This window comes from Rhinopithecus roxellana, chromosome 16 (assembly GCF_007565055.1).
Source record: "Rhinopithecus roxellana isolate Shanxi Qingling chromosome 16, ASM756505v1, whole genome shotgun sequence".
In the NCBI taxonomy this organism is placed as follows: Eukaryota; Metazoa; Chordata; class Mammalia; order Primates; family Cercopithecidae; genus Rhinopithecus; species Rhinopithecus roxellana.
Genome location: NC_044564.1, coordinates 52076921 through 52099161, shown reverse-complemented (window position 1 = coordinate 52099161; position 22241 = coordinate 52076921). Strand labels below are relative to the sequence as shown.

At 42.6% G+C, this 22241-nt stretch overlaps 1 protein-coding gene across 2 annotated transcripts in view; it reads right to left on the bottom strand.

Moving 5' to 3' along the window:
• DMRT1 (doublesex and mab-3 related transcription factor 1) overlaps positions 1-22241 on the bottom strand; it is a 130627-nt gene that overhangs the window by 1463 nt on the left and 106923 nt on the right. The window lies entirely within an intron of this gene.

Below are 22241 nucleotides of genomic sequence, written 5' to 3'. Positions count from 1 at the left end.
TCTGACAAATTACCCCAAGCAAGACTCCACCCATGCATTTCCACCATGACAGGTAACCCACCCTACTTTTCCAAGATACAGCAGGTGAAGTTGATAGGATATTAACTTTCCTATTATTTCTCATGGCGTAACAGGACAAAGACAGGGGGAAGGGGATGTCAGCATACATAACTTTTAAAAAGTAAAAGACAGTAAATGGGAGAGAAAATTTTTACAAACACAAAAAAGTAAATAAATTACATCACACTAAAATAGTCAGATACAAATTGTGAAAGCAAATCTATGAACATAAAACTCTACTGGAAAACTCACATTAAATATGAAGGATGCAAAAGTAATAATGTGTTAAGCAACTTTTGCAACCTTAGCAGCCACAGTAGATAAAAAACTTAAGCAAAAGGGTCTCTGACCTTCTTAACCTTAGCTGAGTTTAGATCCACCCCCAGAACTCCCTTCCTGCCTAGTGTGAATGTAATTAAGGGGAAGCTGCAGTGGTAATTTCTCTCCTCATTAACTTCCTGATTGGTTTCAGCCTCAGGATTCTGCCGGGCAGTAGTTTGTCACCAATTCCAAATGGCCAATCGTTAATACTAATGTTTGTGTAACTAACTGCCAGCATCTGCCACAGCTTCTTGTACAACAATAATGGTGAAAGGGTACATTAGTGCTTCTGTGTTAATTCAGCTTGTGTTCATCAATAGGGAAATCTATGATGTAATTAGCAAAATACATTGGGAGCTGAGTGCTGAAGTCATTTGTAGAGAACTAAATCATAGTAGAAGCTGTACTGGGTCCTGATGTGTTTGCCATCAATACTTATTATGTTTGGAATTTAATAAGGTATATTACCATGCTGAAAAGAGACCTTTTTACAACTGAACACTATTTACGCTTGTTATGGGTTTGGAAAAGGTCTGCTGCAGCTAGTGGAACCACACAGAAATAAAAGAACAGAGCTGGGATTTAAGAAGCAGACCCTTAACCACTCCACTGGACCAAATTATTTCAGAAAGCCACCTTCTTCCAGTGTGACATATGGGTAGACAGATAGACAAATGGATAGTTTTGTACCTCAATATCCAATAAGGAAAGAGATGATCTGAAAAATCAGTAAGTGAATAAATTCGAAAAACAATTTAGGCAATTTTCCTGACAAGCAGTTACTTTTTATGTTGATAGATTTGTTTAGTCTTTAATAATTTAAATAAAAAGCAAAGGGTGAGTTTCTAAGCTTTAAAAGATAGGAAAATAATTTTTCTTTAATTTAAAGGGAGTCATTAAGTAGTATTTTAGAACAAAAAAGCATGCATATACATATATAAATATACTATAGCAACCAAAACCAGGAACCTGGGAAATCTGAAGCCTTCATCTTATTAAACTTCATAAAAGTATCTTACTAAATTTGTATTATTATATGCATTTAAATTCCCTGCAAATCCCAGGTGATTTATTAATTGTATACATGCACCTGGCTGTCATACATATATACAGAGAAATGTTTTCCAAAGGCAGTAGACTGCTTTGAGATCTTGTTACTATACAGATCTGGAGAGCCGACTAAGAGCTTCCTGGAGAGTCCGTGAGTTAATGTCCCCATCCCCACCCCCAACCAGTGACAGAAGTTTCTCTGTATAGAAGCTATGGGGAATAACAGTAAACATTGCTGACTACTACCTGTATGCCACACACATACTTTAGTGAGGTATTTCACCCTCAAACCATTCACTGAGAGAATTACTCTCCCTGTTTAACATAGGGATCCTGTGCAAGCTGTCAAGGGCAGCACTGTACCGGTTCGTCTGACTCTGGCGTGCTCTGGCCCCTGCACCAACCTTCTCCCGGGCACACATTTCGGAACTGGCCGCTGAACCTTCCCAATCCCTGTGTGAGTTTAAGGAGGCAAAGCAACGGACCTTTGCCAAGCTGATGCACAGGCTGTAAAGGAATAGGTATGTGTTCTCCCAACATGTTCAGAGCCCTGGGCCTGTTTCCAGTTAGCAGCTGACTGGGAGATGCTCTCTCCTCATTTAGCCAACTTGGGACTAAAAAGGAGAGGAGTGGAAATTTTGCAAAAGAAAGGAATTTAACAATATCCCCCTTTTGCTCTAACCTGCCTTATGAATATTTTCTTAGAAAATATTCTAGCGAGTGGGGCCACAAAGCATGCAGAATGTTACCTGCATGGACTAGGGGGGCTCCAAGCATACTTTTCAAGCATGACTGCACTCTATAGAAAATGTAGTAAAACACCCTGTTTTGAAAAACAGCCGTATTTTTACAGTGTTTCTCCACTCAAAATTTAAACCCATGTTATTTTTATGTTTGTTCAAGCTTAGCATTGTTTTGAAAAAATAGGCTGTTGAAGTTAGAGACAGTATCTGTTTACCTCATTTTTGTAGAGCACCTCATAGAGTTCTAAGTATACGAAAAGATTTAGTGTGTTTTTCCTTAGTGACTAATGTCCAAAATCACTTTTACTACCATCCTTAAAGATCATCCCTCAAAGGTACCTTCTGCATTTTAATGCAGTTTCCTTAAACCTTTGGAAGGAGAAGGATAATAGTTGACTGTTGTAAATTATTTTATACCAATTAAAAATTCAAAAATCAAAATGATGCTTTTTGCTCTTTGATTCTAAGGGGCCCTACACAAGGCTAATTTCAACTCAAAAGTCTTGTCTTAGGTCATTTTGTAAAAATGCTAACTCCTAGCGTCACAGCGGCACTGTGGGAGAGCAGATAGTATTGGTAGCGCTAGAAATTGGTTCAATCTTTCTGGACAGCAATCTAGTGACATGTAATAAGAACCATAAAGCTGTTCAGCCCCTCTGACCTGGTAATTCCACTCTGGGGAATAACCCCAAAGAAAGAAAGAATAATTGACCCTGAGATGCTCAACACACCATCAGTGAAGATGTTAGTGACTAGCACTGCTCTTATGCTTGGGGAAGGGAGGTGGGGCCAGCTGCACTGGGGTTGGGGGCAGGAAGCATTCACAGGCAATAAACAATTAAGGATTATACTACCCTATAATCATTGATAGCCTCCCAGCATTTACAGAAATGGAAGAAATTACTTCTGCACACCACAGCAGAGACTGAAAAGTAAGGAAAAGAAAAAAAGGAAAACTTGCCAATCTGCTATTTTTTCGTGTAATGAAAGGTGGGTAAACCTCCAAGGCTGACCCTTGTCTGAACCAGCAAATCTAGTATCTGTTTTCTCTCAAGAAGCCTATTTGTCTACAGAAGCTACTGGGATGCAGAAAACCTTACACAGGATCATTCTTACCAATGAGGGGAAAAAACACTTCAAGCTGATTTTGATGCCATCTAACCACGAGTATTCTTTTTGAAAAATATTTATACTGTCAAAAAAGAAAACCTTCTTTAAAAAAAAGAACACTAAGCGCTAAATCTTTTGACATTGCAAAGACCCCTGACTTTTAACTTGAATGATCTGTTGGAACTCAATGGACTGGAACGAATAATTCTCTTCCAGTGATGTGAGAAAACAGGATATTCATGCTTTAAAAACATTTTTCCTTCCTCTATATGTTAAATATATATTAAACTCCTAAGAAACCATTTTAAAATAAAATACAAGTGGCATTTTTCAGTTGTTAGCAACTCTTCATCTAGATGCTGACTGCCAAGGCAGACAAAACTGCTGGCCTCTTCAGTTTCCTAGAGTTTGCAGGCATAAGAAAGAATCTGATGAAAAGCTGATGAAAATTTCTTAAACAACAAATTCTTCCACTTCATGACAATCATAGTGTTCGGAAATAAAATCATGTGCAATCAATACCACTTAGCATATATTTAATGTTTCACAACAGAATTCTTTTCCAGAGTGGAACTGCTGCCCTTCTCACTAACATTTAAAATAATTAGGATTATCTTAGCTGTCCGAAGCTTGGCAGGTTCAGTTTGTACTTTCAAATAGCATTAATTCTTGGCACTCAGAACAAGGGATAAAAGGTAAAGATATGAATGGAGATCTTTATTCCACCTGATCTATCATGGATTAGCTCATTCTTTTCCAGTTCATGCCTGCACTCTAGTTAAGAAGAAGGCTGAGCTGTAACTGATGTAATTAGAAACCACAAGCTGAGAAAAAAATAGCCCTTTGGTAATCTCCTCCATTTACCATAAATTTACTAAAAAAAGTAATGATCTTTGAAACAAATGTGTTTTTCTCCCAAGTGCAATTAAAGAGTAGTGATGAGAGAGTGGAGCATAGGATTATGTTTTCCGTAACACCATATCTTAGTTACCAGCTTTAAAATCGAATATCGGTTTTGAAGGGGGCTAGCTCTGCACTTTGCATACTGTAGAGAGAACTGGCCAATCACTGAATGAAAGATCTTATAGATGGAATCAGGTAAATTATCAGTGTTCCTCTTTGATACAACTATCACAACCTTTGCAAGCACTGGGAAATAGCATACTTTAAAAACTAGGTGAACTTAATAGAAAGTACATATTTATGCAACATTACCTCTTTCCCTCTAAATTTCATGTGAAACATAAGGTGCACACAATTCACAAAATAATAATAGAACAATTTTTTTAACTCTCAAAAGGAACAGAAGCCAAGCAAGCATCCTTCTGCAGCATGTCAGAGGTTGGGGAAGCACTGGCCTGGGAGTCTGAGAACCTGGGCTCACAGTCTGGTCCTACTGTAGCTGCAGATTAGTTTCCCTGCTGCTTGTGAAACTAAGTGATAACGCACCCATCAAACTTACTCCCCTCCCCACTTACAGAGTTCAACTGATAAGTAAAGGGAAGAAGCCTTTTTTGTTTATATTAACATGGTATACGAAAAGGGAAGAGAAAGAAGGGGCACATTCAGCCTTATACCCCACCAGGGACTCAAGCAAAATCAGCTCAGGGCCAGGCGTTCCTTCTAAAATGCCACCTCCACCCCACCCAGGCCCTCCTGGACCACAGCATGGCAGCTGATGGATGGGTCCCCACATTCCCTGCTTGTTTCATAGAGTAGGTCACCACAAGCAACTCGAGTCTCAAAGCCATGAATAATCAACATGTCCATGGCAGCAGCCCTACCGTGATAGGGCCCAGCACCCTCTGAAGTCCCTTCCATGGCAGCAGCCCTACCGTGATAGGGCCCAGCACCCTCTGAAGTCCCTCCTCTCCCTCACTCCTCGCCTTCCAAACAACCCTTCTTGCGTGTCAGCAATGGTGATGCTCCAGACTGCTCCCTTGCCCCCAAACTCAGTCAGTTGTGGCAACTTTCCTCCCACTGACCTCTCTTCCTAAACCCTCTCAGAGGTGAGCAAGCGTGCACACGAGGGGCTGACTCACTTTTACTGACTCAGTTGCCTAGTCCCATCCAGGGGTGCCGCATTTGGTGATATACGCAATCTAAACAGCCAAAGTCACTCTAAAACCATGTTTTAACCAAAATATATTAAGTCTTAACACCTAATCATTGGGTGACTTTTAATTCTCTCAGTAAAAAGATCCTGCAGTAAACCCACAGACCGTCGGACTCTTCGCTCTCCTCTCTTCCCCAGTAAAATGAACACGACCTAGACTTTTAAGAAAACTCCTCTTGTACCCGCGAAATTGTTTAAGCATCCTGTGCCCTAGGTTCCCCATCTGTGAAAACGGGGTAGTAACCGATAGTTGTGAAGATTACTGGAGTAATGTTTACTCAATAAATATTAGTTTCCTTAATTCCTCTGTCAGCTATCTAAATCTCCACGTCTTAATGTGAGAAGATTCTTGCGTTTGGACGCACCAGAATCATATCAGGATTTAGTGCAAGGTCTGTTTACTCCAGGTCACACGTACATGTTGCCTTTTTGAGAGAACCAGGAATACATGTTTACTATGTAACAGCCAGAGCGTCACATTCCAAGAGGCAAAACAACCTATTCCTCACTTGAACGGGTCCTTTGTTATCATCAGCTCTGCCTTTTTCAATCTTTTTGAGGAGGGAGGTGAGAAGATGGCTGGCATCAAATCAAACACCAGAATATCTGTGAACATGCTTTATAAACCAAACAGAAAATAGCATTATTGTCCCATGATCAAGCGAACCATCCCTTCAGACTAGCATTTGGAGGAAGAAAGAATCTATGGTTTTTGAGCCTAAGTTTGTCATAAAAGTTGGGAACTCTGGGAAGTACAAGGCACAAGTGTCAATGTTTCCAAAGAAGTACAGGCCTCATCTGTTCCTAATCTACAATTACTGGGTTCCTGGAGCCCTGTCAGAACGAGGCTTGCGTTCTGAGGAAAGGAGAGCCAAGAGTTACCCGGTGTGTGTGTTTACTGCAGGATGTTGTTACTAAAGGGAATTAAAACGAGGCATCCCAGAAACTGTCCCTAAGTCACAATGCAACAGAGCAGAGGGGTCAGGTGTGTGGGCTCCGGAGGCGGGCTGTCTTACTACCTGAAGACCCTGGATAGGTCCCTTGATGTCTCCATGTCTCTGCTTCCTCATGTGTAAAATGGGGATAGAGTAGAGCACTTAGGGTTCTACACAAGGCGTGGGGCCCTATTAAGTACTATGTTCCCTCCTGTGGTCATCCACACGTGTGGCACGGTGACAACCACATCTCAGCACCTGATGCTGTCTGAACCTGAGCCCTGTTCCTAGCGTCACTTCTCAGCACTGCTCCCCCAATCCACTTAACTTGTCTACACCTGCCCCACCCCACCCTACTTCATCTTTCTTGAGCTTGAAGAGGCAGCAGTCAGAAATGCAGGCTCCCTTCTGGAAGACTGTTTTCCCACCACACTCGGCACTCTAGGCAGGAGGGCTGAGGGAGGCCTGCTTCTGGCTGGCTCCTCTCACTAAGGAGGACCTGTCAGGCTGGGCGAAGCCCAGCTCCTACCCCTCAGCCAGGAGCAGCCACCATCTGAGAATTGTCCAGAAAGACCATGAGCTCTGCCATCGACACTGGCACCTCAATAAACACCCTGTGCCTCAGTTTCCTCAACTGTAAAAGAAGGTAATAAATATCTCACAAAGTGGCTTTGAGGATCAGGAAGACAAAACAATTTGTAAACCCTAAGGGTCTATACACTTGTTACTCATTTTCTCTGTCCCCTCTCCTCTGGCAGAAGCCTTTACTCTTCTCTAGGAAAGAACTGTGAGTGTCTGTACTCCATTGTAAATTAATAGGATTTTTATTAAACATTGGTTGAGAAAGGAAAAAAGTGACAACACCAAACACCTCTGAATGTTCTTGGACAAGTTTCAATTCCGACATGAGGGAGAGTCAATGATTGCTTTCTTCATCCCTCTTTACACACCAAAAGACTGAAAGTTAAGATGAATTCCAAACTAAAACCTGAGCCTATTGTTTGTGCTTTTCATGGCATCATGTATAGGCCTTCAGTGACACTTAACCATTCCTGAGGCTGGGCCAACAGGCAAGCCGACTCCACTGAATCCGGCTAGGGCAGAGAGCCAGGAGAACCACCTGGAGGCAGAGACACAAAGTCCACAAGGTAAAAGACAAACCTCGGGAAAATGGAAAGTGAGCTGAGAATGTCTGCCATCCATTGTCCAGCACAGTGCAGAGCACATAGTGGGTGTTCAATAATGGATACATGAGTGAGAAAAACGATGGAATTTAGCCTTCACAAGACTCACTACAACCATGAAACAGGACTAACCCATGCATGCACTGGCAAAGACAGTCTCAAATCTAAAACCAGTTTAAGATGGCCGGGTGCGGTAGGTCACACCTGTAATCCTAGCACTTTGGGAGGCCAAGGCAGGCGGATCACCCGAAGTCAGGAGTTCAAGACCAGCCTGGCCAACATGGCAAGATCCCATTTCTACTAGAAATACAAAAATTAGCCAGGCCGGCCAGGCGCAGTGGCTCACATCTGTAATCCCAGCACTTTGGGAGGTCAAGGCGGGCAGGTCACGAGGTCAGGAGATGGAGATCATCCTTGCTAACACGGTGAAACCCCATCTCTACTAAAAATACAAAAAAAATTAGCCGGGCATGGTGGTGGGCGCCTGTAGTCCCAGCTACTCGGGAGGCTGAGGCAGGAGAATGGCGTGAACCTGGGAGGCAGAGCTTGCAGTGAGCCAAGATCACACCACTGCACTCCAGCCTGGGCGACAGAGCGAGACTCCGTCTCCAAAAAAAAAAAAAAAAAAAAAAAAAAAACATTAACCAGGCATGGTAGCACATGCATGTAATCCCAGCTACTCGGGAAGCTGAGGCAGGACAATCACTTGAACTCAGGAGGCAGAGGTTGCAGTGAGCCAAGATCATGCCACTGCACTCCAGCCTGGGCAGCAGGGACTCCGTGCAATGCAAATGAGTGCTCAGATCCACATATAGGTGCCATGACTGGCCTGGCCACACACATCACAACTGCATTTGAAAACAGAGTTAAATATATACATGATCATCTCAGTAATGAAGGCAGCCTAGGCAAAGAAAATGCTCTCTGAGTCGTCTCTGAAATAGACCTGGCATTTGTTTCTGGGAAAGCTGTTTCCTCAGATACAAAAGGAATCAAACCCACACAGTAGGCTGTGACATTTGCCACTCTACAGACTAGGTTGGCTGTCCAGATATTTTGCTCTGTCCCCCAAAATGGAATGCAATGGCATGATCTCTGATCACTGCAACCTCCCCCTGCCGGGTTCAAGCGATTCTCATACCTCAGCCTCCCAAGTAGCTAGGATTACAGGCACCCGCCACCACATCTGGCTAATTTTTGTGTTTTTAGTAGAGCCAGGGTTTCGTCATGTTGGGCAGGTTGGTCTCGAACTCCTGACCTCAGGTGATCCACCAGCTTCGGCCTCCCAAAATGCCGGGATTACAGGCGTGAGCCACTGCCCCCGGCCCAATATTTTCTTATATAATAGAAGAAGGAAGCAAATACCAGGACACATCTAAATAGAACATATGTCAATTGAAAAACAATCGATTGAACATTTTAGGCATTTCCAGGCAGAAGAATACATGCCTACTCAAAGTTGCACATGTTATTTTACCGCCTAAATACAACACAGCCATCATGGATGATAAGGTAAGTTCAGATTACAGAAGCAAGTGCACACTGTTTAGGAATAGCTCACATTAAGGGTGAAGAGAAATAAGAAAGTAACAGCACAGACTGTGTACGCTTTTCTGAAAGAATATTTCTATACACTGCATAAGACTCCAATTGCTAAAATTCTTTAATATATGTATTTCTTGAAACATTTTTGTGGTTTAAATACCTTCTGTCCAATTAGCCCCAAGAAAGGACTTTAACCCTAATAATATATATATATATATATATATATATATATATATATATTTTTTTTTTTTTTTTTTTTTTTTTTTTTTGAGACAGAGTCTCGCTCTGCCCCCCGGCTGGAGTGCAGTGGCCGGATCTCAGCTCACTGCAAGCTCCGCCTCCCAGGTTCACGCCATTCTCCTGCCTCAGCCTCCTGAGTAGCTGGGACTACAGGCGCCTGCCACCTCGCCCAGCTAATTTTTTTGTATTTTTAGTAGAGACGGGGTTTCACCGTGTTAGCCAGGATGGTTTCGATCTCCTGACCTCGTGATTCGCCCGTCTCGGCCTCCCAAAGTGCTGGGATTACAGGCTTGAGCCACCGCGCCCGGCCGTGTTTATGATATTTTTAATTGTTTCAGGACAGGTGAGCTCATGTTCATGTTTCCACAGATATTTTAGTCTGCCTTCAAGAAAAGATGTTCCATTGGGTATGGACATAAAGATGGCAACGATCAACACTGGGGACTACAGGCAGGAGGCAAGGGTTGAAAAATTAACTGTTGGGTGCTATGCTCAGTACCTAGGTGACAGGATCACTCATACCCCAAGCCTCAGCTTCATGCAATATGCTGAGGTAACAACCCGCACATGAATCCCCTGAATCTAAAATAAAAATTAAAGGGAAAACAAGGTTTTCCTTTTTCTCCCTAGTTGCAGCCCACCTGAAGCCAAACTTAATTGCAGCTTTTCTTAAGGGGCTTCTCAGAACAACCACCTATGGTCTCTGGGTGAGACGATCCCAGAAAGGGTCTATTGGTACTGGGTCAACAGAGCAAGGCTCTGAACTTAAGAAAGGCTGGCAGTTATTTACCAAAGCATGAGACAAATTTTTATTTAATTCTTTCTTCCCTGGTCAACGAATTGGTTTCTTCCTGCTTCTGGGTTTTTTAACTTTTAAATTTTTTATTGTAATAAAATACACATAGCACAAAATTCATCATTTCACCATTCAAAACTTGTCTGTATGGCCTTTTAAATTTTGGGTGTTTTTTTGTTGTTGTTGTGGTTTTTTTGTTTGTTTTTTTTTTTTTTTTTGAGACAGGGTCTTGCTCTGTCTCCCAGGCTGGAGTGCAATGGCTTAGTCATAACTCACTGCAGCCTCAAACTTCTAGGCTCAAGTGATCCTCCTGCCTCAGTTTCCCAAAGTGCTGGGATTACTGGCATGAGCCACCACAACTGGCCCTTAACCATTTTTAAGTGTAGTGTTCGGTGAAGTACATGCATTTGAAGTACATTCACAACCATTGCCACCATCCATCTCCAAAACTTCTTCATCTTTCCAAACTGAAATTCTGTACCCATTAAACAATAACTGTCCATCCTCTTCTCCCCTCAGCTCCTGGCAACCACCATTCTACTTTCTGGCTCCATGATTTTGACTACTGTAGGTACCTCATATAAATGGACTCATACAGTATTTGTCCTTTTGTGTCTGGCTTATTTTACTTAGCATAACCTTCTCAAGTTTCATCCATGTTGTAGAATACATCAGAATTTCCTTCCTTTTTAAAGACTAAATAACATTCCATTGTATGAGTATACACCATTTTGTTTATCCATGCATGTACTAATGGTCATTTGGGTTGCATCCACCTTTGAATAATGCTGATATGAGCATGGGTGTATAAATATCTCTTTGAGACCCTGCCTTCAATTCTTTGGGGTATTTACCCAGATCAGAACTGCTGGACCATATGGTAATTCCATGTTCAATTTTTTGAGAACTGCCATGTGGGTTTCCACAACAGCTGTATTATTTCACATCCCCACTGGTAATGCACAAGGGTTCCAACTTCCCCACATCTCAGCAACACTTATTTCTGTTCACTGATTTTTTTTTTTAATGACAGCCATCATATTGGGTGTGAAATGCAGGATTTAGTTTTTTGCTGCTCCGTTTTTTTTGAAACAGGGTTTCATACCCGTAGCCCAGCTGGAGTACAGTGGCACTATCACGGCTCACTGCAGCCTCGACTTCACGGGCTCAGGTGATACTCCCACCTCAGCCTCCCCAGTAGCTGAGAATACAGGCATGCACTATCATGCCTAGCTAAGTTTTTACGATTTTAGTAGAGGCAGGGTTTTGCCATGTTGCCCAGGCTGGTGTTGAACTCAAGCCACCCACCTGCCTCGGCCTCCCAAAGTGCTGGGATTACAGGCATGAGCCACCATACCAGCCAAGTTTTTTGCGTCTTTCATAGTAATCTTTTCCTTCCTTTCCTTCTTCCTGCTCTCCCTTAGCCGTGACCTACTGTCCTGTCTCTATTTTATTACACAGTAATGCTGGCAAACTGGCTACGGTCAAACTCCCAGAAAACTTTCCCCGTGTTCACGTGTAACCTGCTGGTCACCAGTGCCAGTGGTCTGCCCTGCTCTTTCCTGCCCTCTCTCAGCAGCACTGGACAGGTGCCCATGCCCTACCCTCTCCCTCCTCCCCAGTCCTCAGGCCACAGTACTCTCCTTTCTCCAGGCCCTCCCCACTCCACTGACCACCTCTTCTCTAATCCAACCCTGAGCACTGACATTCTCCAACTGCTGAACTGGGTTCTCTTTTGTCACGGAGGGCTTTAAATATCACGTCCTTGCCAATGACTTCACAATGTATACCTCTTTCCCTGACTTCCAACTGAGTACTATGTCTGTATTTGAAATAGCTAATGAACAGTCGGGCGCAGTGGCTCATGCCTGTAATCCCAGCACTTTGGGTGGCCGAGGCAGCCAGATCATGAGGTCAGGAGTCGAGACCAGCCTGGCCAACATGGTGAAACCCCATCTCTACTAAAAATATAAAAATTATTTGGGCGTGGTGGCGCGTGCCTATAATCCCAGCTACTCGGGAGGCTGAGGCAGGAGAATCGCTTGAAACTGGGAGGCAGAGGTTACAGTGAGCCAAGATCGTACTACTACTGCACTCCAGCCTGGCGACAGAGCGAGACTCAAAAAAAAAAGCCCAAACAACAATAAAAAAACAAAACAAAAAAAACCTGAGCCTACCAACTTCTCCTCCTCCAACAACAAACCTGATCCTTCCTCATCTCTTGGGTCTTGAGCTCACCCTCTTCTCTAGCCAGCTCAGACTCGAAGCTTAGACTACCCCACCTGCCTCCCACATCTAAGCAGCTGCTACATCCTGCTCTCTTGAACTCTGCCATATCCCTCCTTTCCAATGACCCTATCCCACCACACCCTCATCTGAATTCTGGCCCTCATCCCCTTGCACCTTCTCTGCTAGCATCTAGTGCCCTATCCAGTCCCTTCTCTCTCTGCTTCACTTTACCCTGGTGGCCATTATGCTTCCAAAAGCATCTCTGACCTCTTTCCTAAATAAACACCTTTGGTGGTTTCTGCAAAGGTCCAAGCTCCCTGGCGTGGCATTTGAAGAGCAACCTGATTCTCCACTTCTCCCCTGCGCTTAAGCCACATTCTAGCCTCTCTCCTGCTCCAGATGCCTGCACAGACCTCTAAGTCCCCTGCCTTTGACACTGAGTTCATGCCAGTCCCAGACTTGCCCCAATCTCCACAGCTTAACACTCAACTCAAATGCCAACCCCCTCTAATCCCTCTAAACAGAAACAACCCCCACTTCTCTAATGCCCACAGTGCTGTACCTTTCTTGTGCCACTATCACTTTCACTCTCATTATAGAACTAATGACTCCCCTACAGACCAGAGGAAGGACCACGTTATGGTTCTATCTTTAAAGCCCTTTGGTGGCCACTAGCAAAAAGACTTACCTGTGGCCAGCACTCAACAAACAGTAGTTGATGAATAAATGAAAGGTCACTCTCCTGAGACAAAGCCAGCCAATCTGTTTCCTAGACCAATCGTGATCAGCACACTAGGTAAATAGGCACGGAAAGAATGGTGGAGAGGCAGCTCTGGCGAGAGAGAAGAGATGATTGCTGACCCCACATCAAGGAAGGGATGAGGAAAACTAAGAAGCGGCTGCGGCAGCAGTGGAGAGGGAGTACAACAGAAGTGGCAACAAACCCAAAACCTCAAGAATGGGTCAGCTTCCTGCAGGAGAGAGAATCCACTTGATAAACCTTCCTGTCATCAAAGGTTGGGGGGCAGGGGCCTTTGACAACTTCAAGAGAAGATTTTCATCATTTAGAAAATTCGTGTATGTGAAACAGATCATTTCTCAATGATGGCGAGTTAATGAGGCATCCCAAATCTACCCTTAAACTCAGTCCTTGGATGGGTATAACTAAACTCCAGACACTAACAGAAATATCAGAATGACTAAAGCTAGAAGACCAAAAAGATACATAGACTTTTTTTTTCTCCATAATAAAGGAGGCTTATTAAAGCTACTACCTTAAAGAAATAGATAAGGGGTGGCCATCAGATACGTTTTAGATGGATCATTTTCATTATTAATTGACCAAAAACGTAAACAGGGTAAGAAAGCTTGACTCCACATATATAAAATTTTTCATCCAACAATGAACAAATCCGCATTCTTCACAGGCACACACAAAGCATTTATGCAAAATAACCATGTACCAGTCCACAAAGAAAGTCTCTACAAATTTCAAAGATGTGTATCTTTCAAAACCTTTTAAGTCTTAGAGATTTAAGTCTATAGGCTATGACAATATCTCCTAAGGAAAAAAACCCTTTCGGCTTTAAAAAATGATCAACAAAAGAAAAGAATATAAATTTCACTGACTCTGCCTAACCAACACGCCAACATTTGGTCACAAAATAATTAATTTCACCCTAATGTTACTATTGAAAGTATTTAAATGCCCAGGCACTGACTCCAACCCACACACTCCTCCCTGATCCCACATTCTGAGTAGATCAGGTATTTTCACACTTGGTTCCTCTTTAGTGAAGACTGTAATTAAATCTTTAATTTGAAAAAAAGCGTGAAAGTCCAGCACTCACTGCATTATTGGCTGGCTTCGAAGCTTAGGGCAGAGAGCAGTCAAATAACAAATGGCGACCTCAGCTCTTTCAAGCATAAGTAATCTGCTAATTTCAGAAATTACCAGCTCATCTCAAAAGTGACCAATTTAGAAGTAAAAATGCTTTCCGCTGTTAGGCGCAAGCTTCCTGGGAATCAGAAATGTTATTTCAATTGCACAAACTCTCAGGTTTATGGGCTGCCTGGCCTTTTGATTACACCATAATTTAAAAAGTATAAATTTTAGAACATGTTTTATTTCATGTCCAAGATGTTGGAAGAGGCCTCTTTGGGAGCCGAGTACTCCAAGGAAAACAGTAACTACTGTTAGTCCTTTTCTTAATCTACCCCCACAACTCGCTAAAACTCAAGCATAAAAGATGGCAGTGTGGTGCTAATTTGGTTACTTAATTCACAGAATATTTACTGAGCATCTGTTCTGTGCCCAGCACTGTTCTAGATACAGGGGATATGGCTGTGAATAAAACAAGGCTCTATTCTCAGAAGAAAAACACCTGTAATCAGACACACCTGGGATTACATTCTGGCTGGGTCACTTACTATTTATGAGACCCTGGGCAATCATTTAACAGCTCTGAGCCTCAATTCCTCATCTATTAAAGGAAAACAACAGTGTTAAAGGCTGTTGTGATTTTAAAAAATATACATAGCATAGCAAGCTCCTTAGCTCAAAATAGGCATTGAATGGACACTGGCCCCTCCCTTCCCGTAATAAGAGAGCAGATAATCAGCAAGTGCTTCAAACTGGCACCAGGGACTACCTGAAACAGAATCAGAATCAGAAGAAGGTACTATTTTTTTTTCTATTATGTGTTTGCCTGGTCCTCTGCATCTTCCTCACATCTGTGCTGCTTTTCTGTTCTTAGGTACCCTGTGCCCCTTGGACCACTCCCAGGATCTTGTTTCTGTCAAATTACAACTTATATCCTCCCTCAATCTGCTCCAGAACAGTTCTATTCTTTGAGTATATTGCTTGGAGCTCCTCAAAGAAAAGCATTCAATTAAACTAATTCACCCAAGAGGTACATGCAAGCTCCATGCTGCCAACCCTCTTGTTGGTATTTTCATTTTAAAGAGGAAGCTTCTAGACATTGCAGAGATGTCATCTTTGGGGGCAGGGTAAATTGCAAAAGTGTCATCTATGTCATTCAGTATACAGAATGCACTGCTAGGTAAGTGGATAAATCAAGTTTTATTTTTACTACATCAAATTTTCATAATTTACAGAAAAGATGCATTCTTGCTGATCAAGGTTACTGTCTATGTCTGGTCTGTGTTTCCAGCTTACCAGACGCTCAGCCTTTCAAAGTGATTTACCAGTGAACTAATCTCAAAATCATCATCAGTTGCTCTTTAACTCTGCCTTCTAGGAGCTTACCTGGAATGGAGTCCTTACAGCCAAACAGAAATGACTGGTATTTAAAGAAAAACATACATTAAAATACATTTATTTTTCTGCTAGCAGTTAACTCTCATGTTATCTATAAGCCTCATGCTTCAGTGAGGCTCTAGAATTTAATTATTTGTCAGAAATTTTAATAAAATGAACTTTTAATTATTTCCATTAGCAAATATTACTAGTTGTAATACTGAATTAGATAAAATTGAGAGAAAAGGCAAAAGACACAAATATTAGCATTAGCTAACTAATATGCCTGGTAGTAAGGGGGATATACTTTTTATAATCCTAAACCAAGGTCATCCATTTATTTAAAAAGCACTTATAACTTTCTATATGAAAACAACTATGAAACAATAAAGGATGAAACATTTTCGTAGTAACAAAAAGTGACAGAAAAAGAAAACAAGGATAAAAGGAAATCCAAGAAAACAGTCATTTCTGGAAACACTGTTTTTCACTTGAACTGTAGGAGTGCGATGCGTTCTTTAACGAGTCGGGGCTCGGAGGTGCTGGGGAAATAAAACCGGAATTCTTAGCAAGTCTCATCTACCAGCCTAAGGCAGGAGCTGGTAAATGCGGACTTGGGGAAGCAGGCTTGTGAAATGAAGTTCAGCCCACATTACTTATTAGCATAATTATTAATAATAATTACTGTCATTCATTGAGCCCCTATCATGTTCCAGCCATTGTACTTCACCATCTTCACAAAAACCCTTTGGGGAGGTGGATATTAACATCCTTACTTGACAGATTTTAAAAACAGACTCAGATTAACATGCCCAAGCTCACACAACTGCTGAGTCTCAGAGCCAGAATTTGTACTCAGGACCTGAATCTGGGACTGCCCACAAGAGACCACAGTGCATCACAATAAGCTTGCTGGTTGTATTCCTCACGCTGCCTCCTGCTGACCCAGAGAGCCCTCTGCAGTGAGCTTTCCTCCTTCACATCCACAAATCTGTTGCCCAAGTACCTCTCTAGAGAGTCATGATTTTGTTGGAAAAAGACAGCTCTCAAGTCTAAGGCATCCACTGAGTTGCAGGTTTGCCTTCTAAAAATGAGCTGAGCAAGGAGATATCCAAGAGACCCCAATTCCCACATCTTTCAATCCACTTTCCAAGCAGAAGAGACTTCAGCAATAAAACTACTATATGATCCAAGAATGCTACTTCTGAGTGTATATTCAAAGAACTGAAGTCGGGATCTTGGAAAGGTATCTGCACACCCATATTTACTGCAGCACTAGTCTCAGTACCCAAGGAATCCATGGAAGCAACCTACATGTCCACTGACAGACAGATGAATAAGGACAACGTGCTATATGCATACAATGGAATATTATTCAGCCTTAAAAAGAAGGAAATCTTACTATTTGCAACTGAATGAACCTGGACGACGCTGTGCTAAGTGAAATAAGCCAGACGCTGAAGGGCAAGTACTCCATGATTTCCACTTACATGAGAAATCTAAAATAGCCAAACTCACAGAAGCAGAGTAGAATGGTGGCTACAGGGGCTGAGAGAAAGGGAAAACAGGGAGGTGCTTAAAAGGTACAAAGTTTCAGTTACACAAGATAAGTCCTAGAAATCTCTACAGCTTGGTGCCTACAGTTAACAATATTGTATTTTATGCTTAAAAACTTGCTAAGAGGGTAGGTCTTATGTCAAGTGTTCTTATCATGAACAAACAAAATAATAAAGCAGACAGTAAGAAACTTTGGCAGGTGATGGTTAGGTTCATGGCACAGACTCTGGTGATGGTTTCACGGGTGTATGTTCACCTCCAAACTCACCGAGTTGTATACACTCAATAAGAACAGCTTTCGGTATTGTCGATCATACTTCAGAAAAGTTTTTTTTGTGTTTTTTTTTTTTTATTTCCCCCCCAAGAGAGGGTCTTGCTGTCCCAGGCTTCAGTGCAATGGGGCTATCATAGTTCGCTTGCAGTCTCGAACTCCTGGGCTCAAGCGAGATCCTCCTGCCTCAGCGTCCCAAGTACGTAGGACTACCTACAGGCATACATCACCATGCCAGTTAATTGTTTTATTTTTTGCAGAGAAAGGCTTTGTTGCCCAGCCTGGTCTTTTTTTTTTTTTTTTTTTTTTAATTTCTTTTTTTATTATACTTTAAGTTCTAGGGTACATGTGCATAACGTGCAGGTTTGTTACATATGTATATTTGTGCCATGTTGGTGTGCTGCACCCATCAACTCGTCAGCACCCATCAATTCATCATTTATATCATGTATAACTCCCCAATGCAATCCCTCCCCCCTCCCCCCTCCCCATGATAGGCCCCAGTGTGTGATGTTCCCCTTCCCGAGTCCAAGTGATCTCATTGTTCAGTTCCCACCTATGAGTGAGAACATGCGGTGTTTCGTTTTCTCTTCTTGTGATAGTTTGCTAAGAATGATGGTTTCCAGCTGCATCCATGTCCCTACAAAGGACGCAAACTCATCCTTTTTTATGGCTGCATAGTATTCCATGGTGTATATGTGCCACATTTTCTTAATCCAGTCTGTCACAGATGGACATTTGGGTTGATTCCAAGTCTTTGCTATTGTGAATAGTGCCGCAATAAACATACGTGTGCATGTGTCTTTATAGCAGCATGATTTATAATCATTTGGGTATATACCCAGTAATGGGATGGCTGGGTCAAATGGTATTTCTAGTTCTAGATCCTTGAGGAATCGCCATACAGTTTTCCACAATGGTTGAACTAGTTTACAATCCCACCAACAGCATAAAAGTGTTCCTATTTCTCCATATCCTCTCCAACACCTGTTGTTTCCTGACTTTTTAATGATTGCCATTCTAACTGGTGTGAGATGGTATCTCATTGTGGTTTTGATTTGCATTCCTCTGATGGCGAGTGATGAGGAGCATTTTTTCATGTGTCTGTTGGCTGTATGAATGTCTTCTTTTGAGAAATGTCTGTTCATATCCTTTGCCCACTTTTTTATGGGGTTGTTTGTTTTTTTCTTGTATATTTGTTTGAGTTCTTTGTAGATTCTGGATATTAGCCCTTTGTCAGATGAGTAGATTGCAAAAATTTTCTCCCATTCTGTAGGTTGCCTGTTCACTCTGATGGTAGTTTCTTTTGCTGTGCAGAAGCTCTTTAGTTTAATGAGATCCCATTTGTCAATTTTGGCTTTTGCTGCTGTTGCTTTTGGTGTTTTAGACATGAAGTCCTTGCCCATGCCTATGTCCTGAATGGTACTACCTAGATTTTCTTCTAGGGTTTTTACGGTATTAGGTCTAACATTTAAGTCTCTAATCCATCTTGAATTAATCTTCGTATAAGGAGTAAAGAAAGGATCCAGTTTCAGCTTTTTACTTATGGCTAGCCAATTTTCCCAGCACCATTTATTAAATAGGGAATCCTTTCCCCATTTCTTGTTTCTCTCAGGTTTGTCAAAGATCAGATGCCAGCCTGGTCTTAAACTCCTGGCCTCAAGGGATTACAGGTGTGAGTCACTGCCCCTGGCAAGTGTGTGTTTTTTGAGATGGAGTCTTGCTCTGTTGCTCAGGCTGGAGTACAGTGGCACGATCTCGGCTCACCACAACCTCTGCCTCCCAGATTCAAGCAATTCTCTTGCCTCAGCCTACCAAGTAGCTGGAAGTACAGGCACCCACCATCACGCCCGGCTACTTTTTTTTTTTTTTTTTTTTTTTGCATTTTTAGTAGAGACAGAGTTTCACCAGGTTGGCCAGGCTGGTTTCGAACTCCTGACCTCAAGTGATCCGTCCACTTTGGCCTCCCAAAGTGCTAGGATTACAGGCATAAGCCACCGCACCGGCCTGTTTTGTTTTTTAAAGGAGAGACTTTAAGGACCCATTGTGTGATTCGGTGGAGTAAATTGTCGGGTGGCCACTCATCTGTTTGCTGCCTGGCAGACTGTGAGTGTTTCAGTAAACACAGTGTAAGCTGCTTGATAAAATTCCAGGTTTTCTTTTAAATCAACTACTTGTTGCACAGCCTTCTGTGCCCCAACACAGCAGAGCACAGAGGAAGGATGGTCTGTCCTGGGCCAGCAGAGAGGCTTCCAACAGGCCGTGGAGAGGATGCTGACTTCCACAGACTCTGGGGCATCTAATGGTAGAGTCTGAAATGGAACCATAGGGTCTGGGAATTTGAGAGCTACCAGACACCCAGATGTCAAAGAGTTTTCAAGAAGTCTTGTTTTTCCCAGTACTTTCATGTCCCTGTGGAGAGGAGAGGAGAAAAAACGGGCCAAATAATCTTCCTAATATAAAAGCTTTGCTTTTCTCCCTTCATCCGATTTAAGATAATGATGAGAAAAACTGTTCATTAAAGCACACTTTCAACAGAGGGGAGGAGGGGCGGGCCTGAGCAAGCAGGGGGTGGGTTGCAAGCAAGGCAGGCTCCACCCCACAGGCCTCAAGCTCCCCACTGTGTTCCCAAAGCACAAAGCGGCAGCACAGGAGGCCCACATTCCCTGCAAATCCATACAGGTGTGTTTTCAGAGTAGATAAGTAATTACCCAATTCCACCTCATGTGACCTTCCGTGAAGTGAGGGTGGAGAAAATGAAAAATGAACTGATTCACCCCAGTGAGCTCCAGCGCCTCCCAGTCAGCAGCAGCAAGGGCTCCTGGAACATCTAACAGAAACACCGCATGGCTGACCCCAGGCCCACTGCTGGGAGAAATCCATTCATCAAAGAAGCTAACACAGAGTCCAGCTCCAGCTCAGATCTATGACTCCAGCGACAGGAAATGGTTAGTAGTACAACAGTAAAACTTGACTTCAGACAGTATTTGTCTTGAAGGGCTATACCGTCCCCTTGGGCAAGTCATCTCTGGGGCCTCAGTTTCCACATCTAAAGTGAAGGGGTTGGTAGGGAGGCGGAGGTTGCAGTGAGCCGAGATCACGCCACTGCATTCCGGCCTGGGCAACACAGTCAGACTCTGTCTCAAAAAATAAAATAGAAATAAAGTGAAGGGGTTGAGCTCAGTGACCTCTAACTTCTCTTTCAGAATTTAAATTCTATCATTTTGTTATGATTTCTCCAATCTCCATTTCTTTTAAGCTCTAAAGGTTTGGTGCCTGCTCAAAGTCAGAATAAATGGAGTACAAAACAAGAGTGGATAATTTAGCATTGAGTGATTACTTCTGAAGCAAGAAATTACGAGCTTTCCTTCCTTAATAGACACATTAACATTTTCTGTCAATAATGGACTAGGCCGGGGGTGTTCAACCTTTTGGCTTCCCTGGGCCACATTGGAAGAATAATAATTGTCTTGGGCCAGACGTAAAATGCACTAACAACAGCTAGAGAGCTTTAAAAAAAAAAATCGCAAAACAATCTCATAATGTTTTAAGAAAGTTTACAAATTTGTGTTGGGCCACATTCAAAGCCATTCTGGGCTGCATGTGGCTGCCGTCCCGGGGGTTAGACAAGCTTGGATTAGGCTCTTTCCATTTACTGGAATTCAGCCACTAAATGGGGTAGGGATCAATTCCTCTATCCTTCGGCTGCTGTAGACGAGTTGCTTCAAATGACATGACAGCCTCTGCCTCATAATAAAGTGCCAATCATGTAACTGGTCAAAATCAAATCATTAGTTAAATCTGCATGATGAATTTCCTCACATTATTGGCTCTTTGGTATCTTGATGGGCACAGTCTATGAATCCAGTCCCTGCATTGTAAGGCACTGCTCTATTGTGTGAATCTCAATTACTGCCAGTGTAACCTTGCAGACCTGGACATACACACCCATTAGCACAGAAAGGACATACTCCCCAACCTTTCCTACCAAGGAGACAGCATATTTTTTAGCCCAAATGGAAACACAATTGTCCCCACACCATGTCAACAAGAGAGCAGGGTGGAATTGCCTTCTGCTTTCTGGTATTATTTTGGGGAGATCGCCTAGTAATGGGAAAGTAGCTACAAGGAAGGAAAGTCGCAAGGCTCTTTACCAGAACCTCTGTTTGTACAAAAGCCAGTGTTTTTATGTGGAGATTGATTGGGATTCAGTGTGAGGTGGCTGTTAGGCAGAGATGGACTATGCCAGGGCTTGTCTTATGACCTGTGACCCACTCTTGTACTTTTCTTGCAGAGGGAGGAGAGAGCCATGGTAGATGAAATGGTCCAGTTACCTGGCACTTCAGGCACTGCACAGATGCTGGCTGGGGCACTTCCCTCACCACGCTGGCTCTGATGGAAATGGAAATAAAAACCACCACTAGACTCCATTTCCCATCCATCCAATAGACAAAAATGTACATGTTGGATAATACCGAATTGCTAGGAATACATTGCTGCTAGGATTGTAAATAGGTGCAGCCAGTCTTGGGGTTAATTTGGCAGTATTCAATACAACCTTACTTGCAGGCTTTCATCTCCCCAGAAAAACACCAGCCCAATTGCACAAGGAGAGGGCAGCATTTATTTGTCAAATCAAAAAAAAGAAAAGTAACATGACTGCCAGTAAATAAAGAAATTAACTAATAAACCATGCTCCATCCAAACTGTGGAATAGTCATGCCAGTTAAGAATAATAAAGTAGACCGACATGTACTAAACACGTAAGATCTCTAAGACCAAGCATTGAGTGAAAAAAGAAAAGCACTGAGGAACAATACATTGA